The sequence below is a fragment of the Anguilla rostrata genome, chromosome 2 (genome assembly GCF_018555375.3).
Source record: "Anguilla rostrata isolate EN2019 chromosome 2, ASM1855537v3, whole genome shotgun sequence".
Lineage (NCBI taxonomy): Eukaryota > Metazoa > Chordata > Actinopteri > Anguilliformes > Anguillidae > Anguilla > Anguilla rostrata.
In genome coordinates, this window is record NC_057934.1 from 6,353,419 (window position 1) to 6,376,508 (window position 23,090).

Genomic DNA, 23,090 nt, shown 5'->3' on the forward strand with positions numbered 1-23,090 from the left:
GAATGGTTCCTGAGCTCCAGGACTGGAGCAAGGGGTTTGCCATTTGCCTTGTTTTGACTTGTTATGATTTTTTTTTTTTTTTTTTTTACTGTGACACTGTCCAGTCCTGTGAGGCATTTCACCACATTGCTGACCTGGCTCAACTGTGTACAGAGACACGGATCGCAGATCACACTGAACAGTGATACTATGATCATAAGAAATCCACAATTATTCAATTATGCCCAAAAACAACTACTACTTTGAACCAGAAAGACTATGCAAGAAAATGCTTATTCAACTCTAACACTTCACAGAAGCACAACAGGGGTGGAATACATTCTGAGTAAAATGTACTCAATTATGCTTTGAAAAGAATGATCGTAAAAACAGGCTGATGTTATACTCTTGAGCATGGTACGTATGGTACATAACCTGATACATGACATGTAACCTGGATTGCTTCAGCATATATCCTCCATGGATATGTAAAAGGTTGTGCAAGTGGATGAGAGTGTCTGCTAAATGCCTGAAATGTAATGCAATGTACTGTAGATAATGCTACTAGTATTACAATGGTGATTATTAATGTCCCGTAGTACTAATATGAGCCTGCAAAAATATACAGTGCAATGTCAAACTGTCAATTAATGTGATTATAGGAGTCATTGGAGATAATGTTGCTGGAATTGTTGGGAATAATGGAAAATAACAATTCAGCATCACTTTGGAAGATACTGACCACATGCCCTAATGCTAATGGGATGTGGGCAGCAATGAAAAAAACAAAACAAAAAAAAAAACAATCAGTGTTCAAAGCTTGTCCCATAGGAACACTTATAGAAAGTAAACATCATCAATATTATTGTATGGCTCACAATTTTTATCACTGACTTTTTTATTGTCTTTTCTCATCTTGTATTTTTGGCTGCAGGTTGAGAAACACTGCTCTTCATCAACCCGAGAGCACTTTACATGAGCAGCAAGATATTAATAAAGATTTTTTTTCTTTCCATTAGACAGTACCTTCATGAATTTTTTAATAGATTGTGCTTGCATGGTCATTTTATTGATTTATTTCCCAAAGTGCATGCTATTTCAAAAAGCTGACTTATGAAAAACACAGTTATTAGTCATTGCTCCATGATTAGAATCAGACACTTTTTACAGAGACGCTGTAAAAGGTACATTCGGTGTTTGATCTTCATTTGGTCTTGATCTCTTTGGGATGGTGGAAAAAAAAGAAAGCTTGTTCGGAATTCCTGTTCATTTTCATTAGATATTAACTGTGCTTTGATTTCAGCCAATGAGGTAACAGAGGGGCAAAGATGAAAGGGAGAATGAAACAACCCTCTCAACAGGTCTAATGCTTGGGGCTACTAGGTACTGCATATCCATCCATCCATCTATTATCTATACCCGCTGATTCCTGAGCAGAGTCACGGGGGGTACTGGAGCCTATCCCAGCATGCATTGGGTGAGAGGCAGGAATACACTCTGGATAGGTTAGCAATTTATTATATATATGCAGTATATAGTGTTAATTATCAGTGATTAAGGGTCATCATACTGTACCCCTGTTTTCAGATGCTGTTGGCACATTAACCAAAAATAACTATACATGAATTGCGTTCCTATTGAAGCCTTGAAGTTGACAACAGGTGCAGGGATCAAAAGAATATCAAAAACGGCATTCATTATAGATCAATAACCTGCGTTTTGTTTAAGGATGAGGATAAAGATAAAAGTGATCTGGCAGGCTGCGTTCATTCACGGAATATGATATTCCCTTTGGATAATTACCATTGTCTAATAACAGCAGTGTAAAAGTGGAGCAACTGTCTACCAGCGTTTTCTAAAGAGTAACTGAATTGGTGCATCTGTCTTTAACTGAATAGTGATATTGAAATACACAAAAAGTTCACTAACTTGACATTCATGCTGGCCCTTTCAAAAAATGTGAATTACCATATTTTGAAAGATGTGGAAAGAAGATGGCGGACCGTTGTGAACATTAGCATGCTAGCTGTTATCACTGCAAACTGCCTGTACTGGATGTAAGCATTCTCGTTAGCAAGCTATAATCTCTATTTCTACGTGCCTGTTATTCTCTTCATCCATACAAAGTACTTCTGTAAGTACAGCCAAAGAGACTGTCACGGTTTCTGTGCAGGTAGATCATTTTTCTGTGCCTGCACCGGCTCAGTGGTTAGCATTCCGATTAGCCACTCGGCTAATCGTTATTTTGGTGTGTGGGGACAATTAGTTCGAGCTTGCAGATTAGCCACTCAGCTAATCGTTATTTTTGGTTCCTGTGGGAGGATTGTTCCTGCTTGAACATTCCATGCATTCCTGCAGGGTTACCTCTGATCTGTTTCACCTGTGGGTTGCTCACATCTTACGCTGATTACCAGCCACACCTGTGGCGGGGTATTTAAAGCGTCAGTAGGCAGTGGAACGATGCTTGAGTGTAACGTGTTTTGCTCTAGCCAGTTCCCTGTCGTATTTCTGAGCAAGGTGTAAGGAATTTAAGAACAAAGAAATTTAAAAAGAATTCTGACTTCAGTTTGTTTGTTTTTTCTTTTGGGAAAAAGGTATTAGGACGGTATATGTCCAGATTCTGAGGCTAGCGGTTTTAAGGGGTTATTGTGTCACCGTTGGGGCACAAACCTTTCTGCCCCTTACTAACTAGTTTCCCCCCTGGTTTTAGTTGGCCTCAGAATGTCTTTTGTTTGTTTTTGAAAAGACATTTTCTTTTTCTCTGCTTCGGGTCGAAGTCATTTTTTCTTCTTTTCTTTTTCCTGTTCCTTTATTTTCTTTATATACTCCTTCTTCCTCAGTTACCCGTTTAGGGGTTTATTCATTTTTTGGGATACGTCCCTTAGGAGTATAGCACCTCCTTCTCATTTCGTCTCTCACGAGACTCAGTGGTTACTGGAGTGCCCCTTTGGTAACTTATAGATCCCCTGTTTGGTCGCGTCTGGTCTTCACACTTCCCCTCCCTCACAGAGACGTGCCGTCCATAATTTCTTTGTTTTTTTGTGATTCCTTCAAACAAGTCCATTGCAATTCATGTATACCCAAACAAAGGAGGTCACATGTTCTAGTAGCTAGCTACATATAGCTATTGCCACCAAGCTAGTTTAGGGTCTATATAACCCAAGCTGTCATTAGTAAGACAAATGTTGAGATTTAAAATTTATTAATATACTTTATATTATACTTAATGGTGCTGGGGTGCATACTGTTGCACTGCGCCGTTCAATTCCAGTTATTAAGAAAATGTCAGAACATTTGAGAGGCTCTTTAATCTGTGACCTCTTAGGAGAAATTATTTTCTTCTGCCACGTCCGTACCCGCAGTTTCTGTGTGGATAGCTACGTGCAAGCCGATCTCATCAATCTGCTTTTTTCTTCTTCCCTTCATCTTTCATTCCTCACCCTGGTATCTTCAAAGCATCCTTCCCTCTCTTGCCTCTGTCCTCCTTTGCCTCCTCCCCACCCACCCCCCACCCCCCTTTTTATTCGTCCGATCCATAGCCAGTGCTTTTACGGGCTGATTCAGAGAGACGCGGGTTGCAAATCGCCAGGGAGATTTCACAGAGAAGTTCTGCAAACCCCCCCACCCCCTACCCCATCCCCCCACCCTGCTCTGATTGAGCACCTTTGCAGTTCATGTAAAGCAAATGACACAAAGTAGGAACGCTCTCTTTGAGCACTTCAAAGGGAGGCCCCTGAATCTGGGGGGGGCGGGCGCGCCGCTGAACCTCGGCCTATTTTTCGAGGGGGTGGGGGGGTGGGGGGGGTTTGTCCTTGCAGTAGGTGCATGAAACGCAATTTCCTGACATCAAGGGGCCGCCCCCCCCACCCACCACACCCACCCTACCCACCCTACCCACCCTGTTCACTGCCTCGCACCAGTTTTGGGCAATTCCCCCTGATAACGCCCGAGAGGAGATGCACCATTTGCAAACAACACTTTCCAAAAAAAAAAAAAAAAGAAAAGAAAGTTTATTTTGGAGACTTAAAAAACAAGGAACCCGAGACAAACTTCAGACAAAATCGCGGGTGAAGAAATTTAAGCGTGACGCTCGTTCTAGACCCGGTGCTCTTTGATCGCGTTCAAACCGTTCGGTTCCGCGCCGGCATTACACGAGAAACCTATGAGGAAAACATAGACTGGGAGATTAAACGTGTTATGCAATGCCTTTGTTGAAAAGTGAGCGTGTCAATTTTAAACAAATTTAGCCCTTATCAGTGTCCTATGCTGGTGTGTAACAAGGGGTCGAATGTGAGGGATTACACAATGCTAGGAAACACACGTTTGCTCTGATAAAGAACTGTGATGTGGTTTTACAGTGCTTTTAATGATCACCTTGCCAGAGCCCTGCAGGAAGAGGTGGTCCTCTCTAGTAACTGTTTGAGGGGTACAGGGTGTGACACTGTAGGAACTGTTAAACAAGAGCTAATAGCTAACCGCAGAATGCAAGTATTCAATGGAGTTTAACAAGGAAGCGGCATTTTTACACTGTGAATTGGCCATCAAACATCATGACAGAGTGTTCATCATTTATTTATTGCGAAGACACTGCAAACCCATACAACAAATACAAGATGGTGCGTATCTGGTGTTGATCTAGTGAGGCCTACCAGATTGTAGCATTTCTTTGCTTTTCAGACACTTAAATACAGTCTGGTTTGCTTACTGCACATTTTACGGAGGGGTGTTCATTACTTTGCCTATGCGTGGTCATGCCTATAAAGTGCAATTTGAATTTTAATTTGTATTCGTGTGGAGCTCAGGCAGCAGGAAGAGATCTGGCCTCTACACCTCAGCACAGAGGACCGCTCCACCTGCCTGCAACAAACACCGTAAACAGGAAATACCAATCAGAGCTCTGCGCTTTACCAATCAGCACCTTAAATTCAAACCAGAGATCAAGCCATATAAAAGAAAAACAATCTCGCAATCGCATTCACATGCATGCATGCACGCACACACACAGACAGACACACATTCATGTACATGCACACACACATGCCTACATACACGCATACATGCACACATGCACACACACACACACACACACACACATGCATACATACACGCATGCATGCACACATGCGCACACCATAAATACGTCATCTCTCAGATGTTGATAAGTCATCAAGGGGGCACAGAACAGAAAGACTGAACATCTGAACATATGGACTAAGCGTGAGTAAACAAGATGTCAACTGTCACAAAGATGATTTCACTGCACTAACTGCGTGTCAGATTTAACATGCATCAGGGAGAGCGCATGTTATCAACACTGGATCAGAGAGCTCATTGCATTATCACCTCTAGTCCTGCTGACAATGCAAGCTTTGCAAGGGGGGGCGGGTTTGACCAGTACACCATGTACTCTACTGAAATTACATGGACTGGGATTACAACAGATGCTCAAAGCAAGGATTGGAAGAATTATTAGGTGCAACATCACTGTAATACCACATTGCTTCTGTAACCACCGATACCCAAGCAAACTCAGCAGAGATAGGATCCTGGAGCTTTATACAAGCCTCTCACATTTACATTTTTGGCATTCAGCAGATCCTGTTTTCCACAGTTTACATTATTTTACGGACAGTCTATTTATATTATTTTACAGACAGGCTGTTTATACAGCAGTATATTTTACTGAAGAGATTCAGGTTAACCCATTAGATACCAGTATGTTTTCCTGCAGATTCACTGCATTAAAAAAAAAAAAAAAAACTTCACCAGTATCTAAAGAGTTAAAGAGTTTTTGAGGTGCTTTTGACCCAGATCTGGTCTCTGGTGCCAGCAGGAGTCACTTTACTGCAGTCCAATGACAAACAGAGAGGCCTTTATTTGTGGAGCTTCGCATTGCAGTAATTGTGTGCCAATAGGAAATTTTCCAGCTGATCAAAAACAATGGCGGTAAACAAGAAAACAAATTTGGCTTCCAGAACCTGAAAAGAGCATGGGTACAAAAAGCAGATTTTGTTCAACTAACAAAATCAAGACACTAAACAGAATCTTCCTTGATTAGTCACAGGCAATGTTCTGCTGGGGGGCTCTCAATGCACAATGAAAGAAAATAAAGGGGAGATTTAGTCACACTAAAACAGGCCTGTCCACCCCTGTTTCTCATAGGTTTTCATTTTGACCCTAATTTGGCACACCTGATTCTACTAATTAGCAGCTTAACGAGATCTCTAGCTGTTCAATCGGGTGTGCTTTGTTAGAGCTCGAAGGAAAACCCACAGGATGGTGGAGTAGGGTTGAATAGCCCTGTATTAAAATTATGCTTCTTGTTGTACCTCTACTCTCCAGTAGATGTCACAATTAAATAACCGTAAAACTGGAGGATTGGGTCTGAATGAAAAATACAAGCAAACCAGTGAGGAGGAAGAGCAGAAATGAATGATTTATTTATTTATTTTCTGTAAAGATGACAAAAAAGAGGCAAACTGTGAAGTCACAGAGAAGCCTTGATATTGTCACCATGAATGGCTTGATAAATTATTCTGTAATCCGCGAACAAACTAGTCAACACACAGTTTGTTCAAATCTGAAAAGACGCACATGTTCAGCATGTGATGTTTTAATGGGAATGTCTGTGGAAAAACACAAAATATATGTAGCACTGCTACATATATATATATTTTTTTTAAACATACATTTGTATTCATTGTAAATCATTTAATTTTGTCTAGTTGGGGTTGACGAGAATATTGCAACAGAAGTTAGAAGAAATAGAAAAGAGGACTCTCTGTGAAAAGGAAGAAAAGATGGTCGAATTTCTCTGGATCTTATGAAAACTCACAGTCCACCAAAAACATAAACCATTTGACAGTGTGCCACTGTTCAGCCAATAGCATAGGCCAGGGACGTAAGTCAGACCCTAAAGGGCTGCTGTGTCTGCCGGTTTTTAATGTGTTCCTGCAGTTAAGTGCTTAAGTTAAGTCATTCAGTATCACCAGGAACTCGGGAATACATTATCTGTAACAAACAGTAGAGTATTAGCCTATCATATTTACAATATTTCACAGCTATGGGAATTTTGAAGATGACTGCCAAAACAGGTCTTAGGGGTAACAGTGTGTCTTGTTTTAATAAGAAAGACAAGAGGGATACCAACAGTTTAAGTTTAATTCTGAGAACTATACCGGCTGAGTGTCAAACATAACTATACAGTTGCCAATATCATTATTAAAGATCACAATTTTTCAGTTCACTGTTTTTTTTTAAAAGTTGGCTCTCAAAGCAGATCACACATTCTGCAAAAAAGCCCTTTTCAAAAGGGCAGATTAGAATTCAAACCCTATACATTAATTTTCTGATGCAAAGGTCAAGCGCTTTAACAAGAGTTTAATTTTCGACTCCTTGTAAAGAGCTATGAGCAGAATCAACAGTGTGTGAACAAATTCAGCCCCTTACAATTTTATGTTGATTGCAGACAGAGGCTTGAAATAAAACTGGCAGACCATGGGACTTTCACAAAGCTGGATTATTGAGTTAGCTGAATAACTGTACTGAGTAAAAGCTGGAATATCTCTTTTTACTTCAGTCCATGTTTCAGATTTGGGATGGTTCTGGGTTTTACTGGGTTTTAGTGCAGTTATCCAGGTAACTCAGTAATCCTGCTTTGTGAAACAGGGCCCAAGGCAGAAAGATTAGTCTACAGCTAGGAAGCTCAGATATGGCTCTCAAGATCTGTTGTCCTGTTGGTTTACCTTTTTACTTGTTGGTAAAAGATTCCATTCAGCTAATTTCCCTTAACAGCTTGGCTTAACCCTTTAAGGTGTAAGATCACAGATATGTTATTAGCATGTACTCAAGTAAATATTCTAATGCTGATGTAACAATCAATACTGGTAACTGAAAGAAATGGAGTTCTAGATCACTTTGAATTTTGAAAAAGAAAAACTTTTTTTTCTAAAAAACCCCCTCTTTTCAACGGGTTAAAATGAGACATATGTTGCTTTTCAAGTGGCACAGCCACACAAACCAGCCAAAAGGCAATGAGAAACCAGTATGGGATATGAAATACATACGCGCACATACATATGACACATTTTGTGCATTTTAAATACAGCCCATGTCTCCCTACCAGTGTGGATGCGGATCTGTAATTAGAGCACCCTGCCTTTCAGTGTCTCGAGTCTTATTCCCCAGTGAGACGGTCCTGGTTTCCGTCCTTGAGAAGGAGAAATCGCCGTAAAAAGTCAGCTGTGTAAATGTATCGCGAAACGTGTAAAAGCGTACGTCGCCCCGGCATCTGTCGTTCGCTTGGCCGCTCGCCAAAGAAAATGCGTAAAAAACGTTAAAAAAAAGACCAAGGTCAGAGATTTCGACACTCGCGTTAGAAGGAAGCGAGAGTTATGGTTCTGGCGCTACCGAGACAGCTGCCGTGGTTACGATGCACGGTTACGAAGCGCGGTTACGTCCGAGCGAACCGAGAGGCTCCATCGCGTTCTCTCACTCGGCTGCTCGGCGGCGGGACAGACTACTGTATGCGCACAGCAGATCACATCTGCTCTATTACGATTGTTCTCCTGGATTCGCTGAGCTGATCGTTTCTACACTGTACATTAACTCCTTCTTATGTGAGCTACCAGGTCTGATGGGGAAAGTGGCAATAATTAATAATTCATTACGAGTGCATAAAAAAATTTATAAAATAAATTGGTGCCTGTTATGGGGCTGTACATGTCCAATTTCTACCATAATTTGGAATGTCCAACTATGTACGCAACCTCTAACAGGCTGCCAGTTTAGGTGAGTGTAGACACTCGTAGTTCTCCTCCGAAGAAGGAGAAGGTGGTTTGCTTGAATTCACACTACAGACTCGAGGCAGAGCTTGTATAGAGTGGAGTCAGAGGAAGAGCTTATACGGCTCTTAAATGCAGTCCACGGCTGCCCGATCGACCAAGCAGGGGTTTGCCGGAGAACGAGGCAACCTGGACCCCTACCCGACTGAACCCTCCTTTGCCCCGGGTGAAACACTCACCGATTGTCCATCGCCCGGTGGAGCTACTGACCACAGCTGTCACCAGCACGTTCTGCCTTTTGATCTGATCTTTAATCAGCCACCCGGCAGCCCCGCAAACACATTCTGTCGAGTGCAGCAATATACTTTTTATGATCCTGATAATGCATTTTATTTCAATATATTAGCAACATATTGCATTTTCAAAAGGGGACAGACGGAGCAGAAAAGTGCTTCTGGGAGGCACTTGAAAGGCACAGATTATTGGATCCGTTGCATTGGCACTGATTGGATTGTAGTACACATTGTGAATCTGCTGCCACGGGTTTATGAATCACATGTTCTTGTTTGTCTTGTTTATCAGAGTGATTTATGTTTTTGACTCCAGCGGGCCAGAGCCTTGAAGCATCTGTTTATACTTTCCTTATGATCTGAGCCCTTTTTAATACACCAGAGACCGAATAATGTCTCTGAAGATTCTCTGGGAGCTCTTTGGATTCAGTTTTTAGAGAAAACAAGCCATCGATTCCCATGTCTTTTTGTCTTAAAACTGTTCTGTCCCACGGCCAGGGTTGGCACCAGGGTTTTACAGGGCTGGGACGTGGTGATTGGAAGAGAAATTGTGATAGTTGGGGGCATTTGTGGGAGTGGGAGTGGGGGGGGGGCATTATGATTATTGGAGGGGCGGGGGGTGGAATTGTTTTTGCCAGATGGGATGGGGAGATGGGGTGAGGTGTCGAGTGTAAAGGTGTGTGTGAGATTGGACCGGGGGTGGGGGGGGGGGGGGGGGGGGGGGGGGGGGGGGGGGGATTTATCACTCAGAATCTGTCTCCATTTCCTCTGTCGAGCTCCTCTGATCTCAGGCTTCGTAAGAGCAGGATGTTCTGTATTCAGTGCGAGCACTAACCTGGTCCAAATAAGGGTAGGTCTCCATCACCCAGTTCAGAAGTAGTCATTAGGTAATCTGTACTGGCTTTACTGGTAGGCAGTAATAGCCACGACAGTCATAGTTGTTACTGGCCATTAAGGGGCAAGGGTTGGGAGGCATTCTGGTCCCCATAGTAACAGCAGCTAGATCTCTGGATCTCCAGGGCTTTCCCTGAATGGCTTTCTGTGGGCTTCTGGCCCCATGGTGCTGGTCATACCACCAGGGGGGCCTGACTCCTATTTTATGTGCCAGTTCCACTCCCCCAGAACCCCCCGCCACTCCCCCACCCCCATCCCCCAGCCCCTGTCACTTGAGCCCCACACCCACCCCCTCCCCTTGGGCCACCTCTTTTTCCTGTCCACTCCCATCAGGACAAAAGACACTATGGCTCACTGAAAGTGACTGCCAAAAAAGGCCCCCATCCTATCTGGGTCGGTGTGTCGACGGGGGCCAGGCTCAGCTCCCAGGGCACCAAATAAACACACCCCCCGTAGCACCCCCCGTGACCCCGCCTCCCAGCATTCAGCTGTCTTAATGTGTACGTTAATTATGGCTTTCCTCTCCGTTTATATTAATTTGTTAATTAAGGTTTATGCGCTGGGTTTTTTTTTTTATCGTGAGACACTGGCAGGGAAATAAAATCATGGATGTGGAGTGTTTCTGTGCCTTCAGGTCATTTTAATTCGTAGGCCTATCAGATCAGCGTACTGTTCTGTATTGTACTATGTGCTTCTGAATGATATAAAACAGGGCTGCATGCCTGGAGATCTACAATCCTGCAGGTTTTCACTCCAGCCCTAACAAAGCACACCTCATTCAACAGCTAGAGATCTTGTTCAGCTGCTAATTATTGGAGTCAGGTGTGCCAAATTAGGGTTGAAATGAAAACATACAGGATGGTAGATCTCCAGAAACAGGGTTGGGCAGCCCTGATATAAAACCTACATTGGAGCAAGGATTGAAATAACAACCTTATTTAAATGACAGCTGATGTATATGGAAAGTCAAAAAGCCAGGGCTTATACCTTTTACAGCCTAGTATTCTTTGTGAGTAGGGTCACGACACATCATGTCTTTCACTCTGACAGGATTTCAGACCCTCTGTCTGGGTTACAAGCCAGAGTGGAATTTGTCCAGTTTTTAAATGGAAGCATCATCATAAAAAAAAAAAAACTAATGTAAAAATCAATTTAAACATTATATTTCCTGTGCATGCATGTCAACATCAAGCAATTACTTAAAACTCCCCACTTACTTCTCTTGTTGTTTCCAACTATAATCGCCACTCAAACATAAAGATTATAGGACTGTCGTTATATCCAATTATATAGGCTCTCATAACAAGTCTGTAATCGGAGCCAATGCTATTCAGCCTTCTCTTAGACATATATCAATGTGTCTGCACAAACTACCTCTCTTATGCTTGACGTGAGTCTTTAAAACAAAAACAAAAAAAGACTTTAGTATTGCTGATGAGGTTGGCTCCGAAACTGCTGAATAAATCATGTAGTGCCTCTTTGGAAAGTATGTCTGGCTTTTGGTTTTGGCGGGTGAAACCGTGGCAACCCGACTCGTGGAAGCGACGCAGCCGGTGTCCGCGCAGTCGGAGGTGAACCCCGTTCCAAACGGCACAGCTTGACTCTCTGGGGGAGTCGACTGTCAGCAGTTTTCCGGGGGAACATTCCGGTTACCTGTTTCGGAATGAGGGAACACCCGGTGCCTCGAAGGGACGGTACGGGTCAGCGCTGATACTGACTGACACCGTCAGGTGGGTGAGCGTCACGCTCCACGGGGGGCTGAACGGGACTTTTCATTTCCTGGGCCAACTCACTGAGAAATAGAATCTCCAGAATAGTGACTTTCGCCATTTAAACATCACCCAAGCAGGGTGTGGAAATATGACTTTCTGTATGTAGAGGGAACAAAATGCCTGCGTGGTCTGTTATGGAATGCTGGTGACAATGTAGGCATAGCCATCGATCATACATCGCATACGTGTACACTGGCCTTAAGATCCATGCAGCAGTGATGAGGTGAGGTGTGTGTGTGTGTGTGTGTGGGGGGGGGGTATGGGAGGGGGAACACAGAACCGCCGTCGCCAGTGTGGCACCAGCCTTCAGCAGACATGACCTTGAAGCGACCATTCCACCAGACATGACCTTGAAGCCAGAATTTCACCAGACATGACCTTGAAGCAACCATTCCACCAGACATGACCTTGAAACCAGAATTTCACCAGACATGACCTTGAAGAGATCGCTTTCCTTTTTATTTAAGAGTCTCATGGCAGAAACCCACCACTGATCACCCTTTTGCATGTGGGATAAACCCACGTTCAGGTAGCACTCTGAGAAAAGATAGCAATGGAAACTTGCTATCTTTGTTAGCTCTATTTTTAAAGAGCAATAAAGGCTCGGTCTGAGGAAGGTTTCAGAGAACCTGCCCATATTTCTCAGGATATTGGCAAGATTGTGGAGAAGTGAGAAAGGGGGAAAAAAGAGGATTAAGAGAGGGAATGACTTTTGAAAACAAACACATAAAGCATCCAGACAGGTAGACATGTATCTGTGTCCCTTTGGGAGTTATTTGTGTTTCTCGACTCTCAAGGATTCGGCTGCCAGACTGTTAAAGCTGGCATGTCCTAAATTAACACTACATGCGCTTATCTATATTTTACTTTCATTGATAAATTATTCAGCTGTGTTGACAGAATGAAAAAAAAAAATTGGAAAAATGACTGAATGATTCTGATCTTCATGGATTAAAAGCAAGTTCAAAATCTGCAGGGTACGAAGTGAATGATTTTTGCTGACGATTTCAGACTTTAACTTTGTCAGAAAAGAGCACTGTTTGTGCTGTTCAAATGTCGCTAAAATGTTTATGTCTGAGCAATTGCATTGCTTAAAATACACCAGAGATACATCAAGGTGTGGCATACTAGCGTATACGTGGAATTTTTCTTTGGTATCTGGAACTCATTTCAACTGAAAATCAGGTTTAGAGGGTCACTGTAATCACATATAGGTCGGGTTTAGGGGGTCACTGTAATCACATATAGGTCAGGTTTATGGGGTCACTGTAATCACATATAGGTCAGGTTTAGGGGGTCACTGTAATCACATATAGGTCAGGTTTTGGGGGTGACTGTAATCATATGTAGGTCAGGTTTAGGGGGTCACTGTAATCACATATAGGTCAGGTTTAGGGGGTCACTGTAATCACATATAGGTCATGTTTAGAGGTTCACTGCAATCACATATAAGCCAGGTTTAGAGGTTCACTGTAATCACATACAGGTCAGGTTTAGAGTTTCCAAAATTTAGAAAGTTCTTCCATAATCTTTTCAGTTTTTTTGTTTTTTTTTTGGTCTGTTTTTTTTTTTTCACTTTACGAACTGAGACCATTTCCCACAAGTATCATGTAGTATCTTTTGTAATTATCTCAACATACAGTAAATGTGCATGATACAAAAATGGCTGAATTATTCATAAAACATGCCATTTGGCAGGATATGATTAACATTATCTGAGCTGTTGTCCCTGTTGACAGTAGGTGGACAAGCAGTGATACACCTAGTTGAATAATTTTTTTTTCAATTATTCATAAGAGCAGAATAATTCATAATGACAAGAAAAGACCATTCAGCCCATCTGGGCTCATCCTTATCCTTCAGAATAAAACACGGTTGGGGAAGTAGGTTTGCATTTTATGCGCTTCTGATCGTATTTGCTTAAACCAGTTATTTACACATTGTTCCCTTTATATTGCAGCTCTTTATGAGCTTATGAATTGGGAGGTCCATTCACAGAATTGAGGTATATAGAGACTTTGCTAATTTACCCAGGGTAAACGGGGCAGCTGAAGATAATCTGCAAACACACTGGCCGTCTAGGAATGATACTACCCATCTCTGCACTAGAGAGCATCCAACACTGTCTCAAGCCTGAATTGTTATACCCCATGTCTGTCTGTCTGTCTGTCTGTCTGTTTCTCTCTCTCACACACACACACATACACACACACACATGCAATAAGCCTAATATGTATGTCTTTGGACTGTGGGAGGAAATCCACACGGACGCAGGGGCAACTCCACACAAGGACACAGCCCAGATAGCAAGCGATTCTGGGCCTGGATCGGGGCCGATGCTGGCCCACAGTCAGCGCACCGGGGCCAGACTTGGCACAGATCTGTCCCGAAATCGCTTGCTATCTGGGAGGGGTCGGGATGCAAACCCGGGATCTTCTAGCTGTGAGGCGACACTGCACCGCTGTGCCATCGACTACCTGAATGTTCAACCCTTCAGATTATAGTAGAAACCGAGAATGGGCTGTTTCTACCTTGTCCCTGTTTGCCCCCAAGCCCTTGCAAAGCACTGCAAAGCCGTCGGGCAAGGGCAAGGATTTCTCCCGCTGGTTTTCCTGGGCTTTAACACAAGCTAACCGCACTAATAAACTGGAAATAAATTCAAATTCTACAGGGCAGAGCGCGCATCAGCTTGGATTTCACAAAACGTAGACTACATTTATGGCTTCGCAAAGCGTTGCTGTCTTCATTTATGTGTTTAACTGATGAAAAATGACTTTTTACAGAATGAGTAACAACTATGTGATTTACAATTATAATTTCGACATTCCGGAGAGAGAAGTCCAGATTGACTAATAAATTCTGGGGATTTGCATGAGAGATCTTAATGATTAAAACAAATGGCGGGCTTTTCAACATGGATTCCCACTAAAGTAAATGTAAGGGCCAACATATTACATTTAAATTGTACAGTGAAATTACCTTTTAACCTTTGAGATTGAGGTTCATTACAACACAGCTCGATGCTTTGCAATTCAAAGCAAGTTGATTCAGCTCAACTAAAATGCAATCACCATGCAAAAGTGTGCTGTCCAAATTCATCATACACCGCATAATGAATTGCAAATTCCAAGCGAGCTATGTTCGCATCGGTCTCCATGAAAATCCTGTTTATCAAAAAATAATAATTTAAAGCAAATAAACTACCTTTGTTTTGGTACGGTGAAAGAAAACCAATTAATGAATATTGAACCGCAAGCAATATTTTATCAATCTTCATTAAACTGCTGTCAATGTGAATATTTCCACATTTGGTCGTGACGTGTGATTAATGAATCAATGAATGTGATAAACGCTGATGTCAGCAACGGATCGATCTACAAACGATTGGATTTGCAGTAAATTCCCATTCATCCGTAAGGAATGAAAAGTAGCTATTTTTTTTTTGCTGAAGGAGTTCTGTACTGGATAGCTGCTGTACCTTGGGGTCCAATTACAGTGGTGAGGCTGCTCCAGTGCTAGCAGGCAGGAAGTGGGTCAGCTGTCGTGTGCGCGCAGTCTGTGGATGTTTTCAAAACAAAGAGAACTTGGGGAAATTAAGTGCTAATTAATGTGAAGGGCTGCATTTTGCGCAGAAGCCAATGCCGCTACACCGAGTATGTATTCTTAACCCTTTGAAGAGTAGGCTTTTTGGAATGTTTTTTTTTTTTTTCAAAATCTGAAGTCAGTTAGCGTTAGTTAGTGTTAGCGTTCCACATAAAGAAGTGTTCACCAATCAGTCAGTGTTGTTCTATTCCTTGTTACCAAAGTACCCTGTGATTGGTGGAGCGCCTCCTTATTGTTCTCTCAGAAAGGTGGTAACCACAGAACATTCCATGGTGATGACACCAACATCCATCTCTTTTCAATTATCCTTGGATCCCTATGCAAATTATTGACCTACTCCATGATTAGTGGAGCTCCTATATAAGTGTTTAATACTGTCTGTGGCATTGAAGAATCTCAGGACCCCAGTGTTCTATAGTAGGCTATATATACTGTATATATATATCTCATAAAAAACACGTTTTCAACGTACAAAAATGCCAAGTTACTAAAAAGTATTGATATCAAAATGACGCCAAGTTACGATACTACAAACAATATAGGCTATCTTGCCTCACCGAAATGACATAAGATGTATCTCAAAGCAATGCTACCCAATATTTCCTCAGTTCTTTCAAGTCACTTGGCCCTGTGTATAAGCATGCACTACATGAACAGGCCAAATATATGTGTGGATGGCTCTCTCACAGTCAAGATTGATTGAATAGGTGTGTGTATGTCCAATTTGTATTGGTATGTAGGCCTATGTATTTCGCTGCCCAGGCTTTCTGTTGCGTGAATGATAGTATGTTTCTTGGTACAAGTGTGTTCGTGAATGTGAATGTAAGATGCTGCCAGGGAAATGTCCCCATGCGGAGAAAGAAGTTCTCTATGTATGTATGTACAATATGTGTTTTACATGCAGTATTTATTGTACGTAGCAAATATACAATAACTTGCACATGTACTGAAATTCAGTTCAGAAGCAAGTATAAACATGTTTTCTGGAGAAATGTGCTTCCTGTCGTTGCTCAGCAGCAGTTCTGTACATTAATGAATTTATACATTAATTTCAATGTACAATGTTCAATGTGTTCCATGAGGCAATTCGAAATATTTGTCTCTTTGATCTGACAGAAAGTTTGCATGATATTGTGAAATGGTAAGATTAGAAAACACAGGGCCAAGTGACTTGAAAGAACTGAGGAAATATTGGGTAGCATTGCTTTGAGATACATCTTATGTCATTTCGGTGAGGCAAGATAGCCTATATTGTTTGTAGTATCGTAACTTGGCGTCATTTTGATATCAATACTTTTAGTAACTTGGCATTTTTGTACGTTGAAAACGTGTTTTTATGAGATATCAGTTCTTTTTGCAAAGCGTTTTATTATGAGAGTGAGAAATGCGACCCTGCAAGAAACGGTTGTGGATTATGGCTATCGTTGTGTGAATCTGTACAGTCTGATGAGCGTGTACCGTTCAGCAGTTTCGGTTTGCTATATATGTAAAACAGTGTCTGTGAGAAAGGATGCAATGGCGTAAGCGTAAACGCATCAGAAACGCAGATGGAATATGGTATGTACTCACGGATTTGACGTCCATCCAACGAGCCTTGACTGACAAAATAATCAACACGCCCGTAGAATTATAACTCCCTAGGTCGCAACTTGTGTAGCCTTCTGTCCTGCTCCGTTGTCTGTTATTTCGTGGAGATGCACTATTAGTGTTTGTAAGGTTTATCCTTCTGTCCTGCTCCATTGTCTGTTATTTCGTGGAGATGCACTTTTAGTGTTTGTAAGGTTTATAAGGCATTTTGATAGGCTAATCTGCAGGTAGGAATCCTCTTCGCCGTTTTGCTAAACTAGAACCGGAAAACATGATAGTGGAGAATAGGAGCAGACGCATATGTCCCAGCAGGCTTTGCATATGAGAGAATAACAACAGTGTGAGAGAAATTAAAATGAAATTACGAAATTCCGTAGTTGAAACAATATGTTTTTAGCAGAATGGGCATGTAGGTGAAGGTTGACATGATCACGGAGTATAGTGCGAAGTAAATGGAGTGACCATGAGCGAGCTTATATTCCTTATCAAATGGTATATATAACAGTCGGTATTGAACATTGGTTGTTGAAGTGGAGGGTCAAATAACATTGCACACATTATTTACCTGTAATGTAATCTATTGCACGAATGTGTTTTCTCATGTTCAGTGCTAGTAGTTATACTTATGAGTGAATCATGATTTTAAATGTAATGTTTTAATGTGGAGTTGCAGAACGTACATACGTAGTAATTGTGTGTAGCCTATGTGGCTAGATAGAGAACAGGGCGAGATAACATGGATGTAGAAACGTGGCGTTTGCTGATATTAAGGTTTTGTACAGTAGCCAAGTGAAGAAATATAGTTAGTAGAAATGGCACAGTGGTGAACCGGTGTAACTTTTAAATAAAAGGAATACATTTGCGTCATGAAATGCATATGGGTGGCCGTGAGTGAGTGAGGTTTACCAGTCTGTGACTTCGTTAGCTAATGCCATAGCTATGCAATGCGTGAAATATCATTAGCGAACCCGCCGGTAGTTTTAAAGAAGAACACAAGCCAGTAAGCACAGAAGAGCTTCAGTTGAATCCATATGGCTTAGCAATATTGTAGCCGGTCAATAACTGAACGTACAGACGGTAAGTCATAATGCATATATCTTAGCAATATTGTAGCCGGTTAATAACTGAACGGTGAACGGCGGGTAGATATGGTGCAAAAGCAATAATTAAGAAGTAGTAGACAATTATTAGTGAGGGTCGAAGCAAGTTAAAGAAACGGGTTCCAAGCTGGGCTTGAACATACGACCCAGTGTTCCCAAGCCTGTAACCTTACCCACTAGGCCACAGACGGATTAGCTGTTCAACCTGCGGAGTTGCGGAATGTACATAAGTACTAATTGTTTGTAGCGTATGTGGGTAGATAGAGAACAGGGCGAGGTAACAGGAATGTAGAAACGTGGCGTTTGCTGATATTAAGGTTTTGTACGGTAGCCAAGTGAAGAAATATAGTTAGTAGAAATGGCACAGTGGTGAAGTGGTGTAACTTTTAAATAAAAGTAATACATTTGCGTCATGAAATGCATATGGGTGGCCGTGAGTGAGTGAGGTTTACCAGTGTGTGACTTCGTTAGCTAATGCCATAGCTATGCAATGCGTGAAATATCATTAGCAAACCTGCCGGTGGTTTTAAAGAACACAGGCCAGTAAGCACAGAAGAGCTCCCGTTGAATCCATGTGGCTTAGCAATATTGTAGCCGGTCAATAACCCAACGTACAGACGGTAAGTCATAATGCATATATCTTAGCAATATTGTAGCCGGTTAATAACTGAACGGTCAACGGCGGGTAGAAATGGTGCAAAAGCAATAATTAAGAAGTAGTAGACAATTATTAGTGAGGATCGAAGCAGGTTAAAGAAACGTGTTTCAAGCTGGGCTTGAACATACGACCCAGTGTTATCAAGCCTGTAACCTTACCCACTAGGCCACGGATGGATTAGCTGTTCAAATTGCGGAGTTGCAGAATGTACACAAGTAGTAATTGTTTGTAGCGTATGTGGCTATAGATAGAGAACAGAGCGAGGTAACATGAATGTAGAAATAGAAGCGTGGCGTTGCTTATATGAAAGTTTTGTACGGTAGCCAAGTGAAGAAATATAGTTAATAGAAATGGCACAGTGGTGAACTGGTGTAACTTTTAATGAAAGGAATACATTTGCCGTGACTTGTAGCTAATGCCATAGCTATGCAATGCGTGAAATATCATTAGCAAACCTGCCGGTGGTTTTAAAGAACACAGGCCAGTAAGCACAGAAGAGCTCCCGTTGAATCCATGTGGCTTAGCAATATTGTAGCCGGTTAATAACTGAACGGTGAACGGCGGGTAAATATGGTGCAAAAGCAATAATTGATAAGTAGGCTAGTAGACAATTATTAGTGAGGGTTGAAGCAGGTTAAAGAAATGTGTTCTAAGCTGGGCTTGAACCTCCGACCCCATGTTCCCAAGACTGTAACCTTACCCACTAGGCCACAGGTGGACTAGCTGTTTAAACGGGAAATGTTTCAGAATACAAATGTATGGGTATTTTGCGTGTGTATGCGCGTTTTTGATTGGGTCGTGTAGGGCAGATTTGGCTGGTGTTAGTGAAATGTCCAATGGGGAGACATGTTGTTAGTGGGATAGGCGGCAGGAAAAATAAGAATGAGAAGAAGAAGAAGAAGAAGAAGAAGAAGAAAGAGAAGAAGAAGTAGAAGAAGAAGAAGAAGAAGAAGGAGAAAACGCAAAATCCCCTTAGTTTGGGGCTTTATTGTGTGGACATGTGAAGTTGTTTATGAATTCTGTCTGTTGAAATGGGGTCAGAATGTACAGAATTTAATGTTTTTAAGGGCTGAGTGTCTGTGGCTGTTGTGGTTATTTCTGTGGGGAACCCTGAAAAGTGCCAAACTCTCGGTGCTGTATAGGTATGGGGGCATGCCCCCGCCAAGGCGTAACTTGGCGGGATGGCATACCTGCCATCCCAATATATATATATATTATATATATATATATATATATATATATATGTGCGTGTATATATATACAAAAAAAATATATATATATGTATGTATATAATTTTTGTTTTTTGTTCATGTATTTATATTTAATGCTGATTATCTAACAAATTGCATTGTGGCACATGGTAACCAGATAGCAACCCGTAGTTCTTACATACGTTGGGAACCAAAGAAGTGTTATTTATGGGTTACACAGGGCATCCAAATTCTTTATTTATTTTTATTTTTTTGGCTGAAATAAAGCACACTAATGTAAGGCTGCTGGAAATCCGATTAGGCTGGTTTAAAGGGTGGAAGAGTAAACACTACAGTGTTTGTAATATGTATCCTGCCTCTGCAACATTGCTATTTAGCCCCATTAGCTTGAGTCCAGGCTGCTATTATGATCATTTTTTGTTGCTCTTCTTCCCTTTTTTATGTCTATTTATATATAAATGGAGTTCTTTGTGGTCTGTCAATTTAGTGTTTTTTCTCTGTTTGTTCCCAACACCATTATTTCCCTCTACACTGGACAATATTTATTTATTTATTGCTTATAAAAATAGGCATTTTTGTATTAGTTACATTAGCTAGCTACAAACAGAAATTTGCACTGAATGCTGAATGCTGACTTATTTGATCTTGGTCACTGCCCACAGCTTTTAGTTAAAATCTATTGCATACCATTAATTTATAATCCATTTCAAAATAATTTTTAAAAACAACCACTACACTCTATTTATGAGAATAAACTGAGTGAAACAGTATGTCACATGAGTAACTGCTGTTGAGTTCTGTATGGTATCAGTTTGTAGGTAAATGATGAGCCTAGATGGGCTGAATGGCTTGTACTCATCATTATGTATTCTTATGTTCTCTTGTTCTCGTGTTCCAGATGGACTGAATGGCCTGTTCTCCTCATTCTGTATTCTTATGTTCTTGTGTTCTAGATGGACTGAATGGCCTGTTCTCCTCATTATGTATTTGTGGTGTGGGGATGGCTGGTTTAAGCAGCCACACCTGCCCTGGGTCAAGCTAATTAGACCTGGCCAATTGGATAATTGGTTAAGAATTAGATAATTGGCCAGGCTAATTAGACCCAGGAACAGGAGTGGCTGCACCTGTGCGTAGTGAGGTAATCACTGCGCACAGGTTAAATCTGCCATCCCCACCCACACCAGGAGCTTCCGTCATGACAGGGTTAACATCTGCTCATTTGGCTTTACCATCTTGCCAAACCCTCGTGGAATAAATGTGGACTGTTTTGAACATCTTCTCCCTGTGTCTCTGTGCTGGAGGGCCCCAAGGAAAGCCACTTCGGTGGCCTGTGGCAGGCGTGTTTGCCACAGTGGCGCCCAACGTGGGGCTCCTCCGGCACGGCAAAGAGGCACAGGAGGGCCAGCCAGGAAGCACACTGGAGGAGGGGCGGCTGAGGTGTTCCCGACAGGGCTTCGGGTGGATCCTCCGGGCCAAAAATGGGGGGCTGAAGATGACCAGGGAGGGGAAGGAGGCAATCCTCAGCTGGGATGCTGAGGAGCTGCACCTGGCCGAGAAGGCAGGTCAGCGACGGGCGGTGCACGAGAGGTGGTCGCGCCGTGAGCTGGACTTGGCCGGGAAGGCGGGTCAGCCACGGGCGGCGCACGAGCGGTGGCCGCGCCGTTTTGCTTCCTTTCTCGTCCGTTTTGGTTGTTTTTAGTTCTTTGTTTTGGCCTGGTTGGTTTGCCCGGAGCCCATGAGGGGATAAGCCTGCAGCCGCCTGCCAGCAGAGCAGACTGGCGGCCACCACAGCCACGAGGGTTCCTGGTCCCCAGCACCACACGGCCAGTCCACCAGCCCACCAGCCCAGCCACCCCACCACAGCCCCTGGAACAGCCCAAGCCGGTGACGCCCCCACCAGCCAGCAGAGCAGCCCAGGACTTCCCGTGCTCCGGGAGGGAGGAGGAAGAAGGGCTGCCTTGTCGTCCAGGGGAGGGTCACAGCATGTACTGGACTGTTCCGGGGCCACCCACCCTGACTTTTTTTTTTTTTAGTGTGTTTGGAGTGTTTTTGGTTGTTGTCTTTTGCTTTGTTGGGGGTGGGGGGGGGGTAGGCTTCGGCCAGTGATTCTCCCTGGCCTCAGTTTGGCGTTGGGGGTATGTGGTGTGGGGATGGCTGGTTTAAGCAGCCACACCTGCCCTGGGTCAAGCTAATTAGACCTGGCCAATTGGATAATTGGTTAAGAATTAGATAATTGGCCAGGCTAATTAGACCCAGGAACAGGAGTGGCTGCACCTGTGCGTAGTGAGGTAATCACTGCGCACAGGTTAAATCTGCCATCCCCACCCACACCAGGAGCTTCCGTCATGACAGGGTTAACATCTGCTCATTTGGCTTTACCATCTTGCCAAACCCTCGTGGAATAAATGTGGACTGTTTTGAACATCTTCTCCCTGTGTCTCTGTGCTGGAGGGCCCCAAGGAAAGCCACTTCGGTGGCCTGTGGCAGGCGTGTTTGCCACAGTATTCTTATACTCTCATGCTCTAGATGGGCTGAGTAGCCTGTTCTCCTCGTTCTGTATTCCTATGTACTGAATCCTCGTCTGGCAGCACTTGCAGTACAGGCTTGTTGTGTGACAGAGCCCTGAGCGCAAATGAAAGCCCTTCCATCTTTGAGACCTGCATCCGGGACTATTACAAGCTTCATTTAAAATGTGATCCTTGTTGACAAAGTGTGTGTGTGTGTGTGTGTGTTGGGGCGGGAGGGGTCGGGGGGGTTGGTTGGTGGGGGATGTCCCTTTAATGGCATGATGTTTGATTTAGAACAGTTGTTGCCCAGAAGGATGTGGAGCTGCCACAGCTAATTATCAGAGAGCCAGCGTTTTGCACCAGCTGAGGGTGGCCTGTGTTCTTTAATTACCTGACAGGCCTGTCAGGCGGCTCCCACACGCCCCCCAGCTCAGCTCCATCTCCGCACCTCCTCTCTCTCTCTCCCTCCGCCAGGCTGTCCGTCAGAGTCCGCAGTGTCAACATCGCCGCTGCTGCCTGCCCCCCCCACCTTCCAGAATAACACCCATCAGCCCTTGTGACGGGTGGCCCTCGCGCACGGAGGTGAGGGTGTCCAGGGGACTGGGAGAATATTTATTTATGCTTTGGAAAGCAGTCATAGCCCAGATCTGTCAGGAGTCATTAACGATATTAAGGAAGAACATCACTTTATTCCTTCAACAATAAA

At 42.9% G+C, this 23,090-nt stretch overlaps 1 long non-coding RNA gene across 1 annotated transcript; it reads right to left on the minus strand.

The window, feature by feature from the left end:
- Positions 1-4,229: 4,229 nt before the first annotated feature.
- LOC135249471 (uncharacterized) lies at positions 4,230-6,087 on the minus strand. The gene is made up of 2 exons (XR_010328689.1): positions 5,746-6,087; positions 4,230-4,836 (listed from the first exon to the last, which is right to left on the minus strand). It is a non-coding gene; the product is annotated as an uncharacterized LOC135249471 (long non-coding RNA).
- Between the last annotated feature and the right edge of the window lie 17,003 nt (positions 6,088-23,090).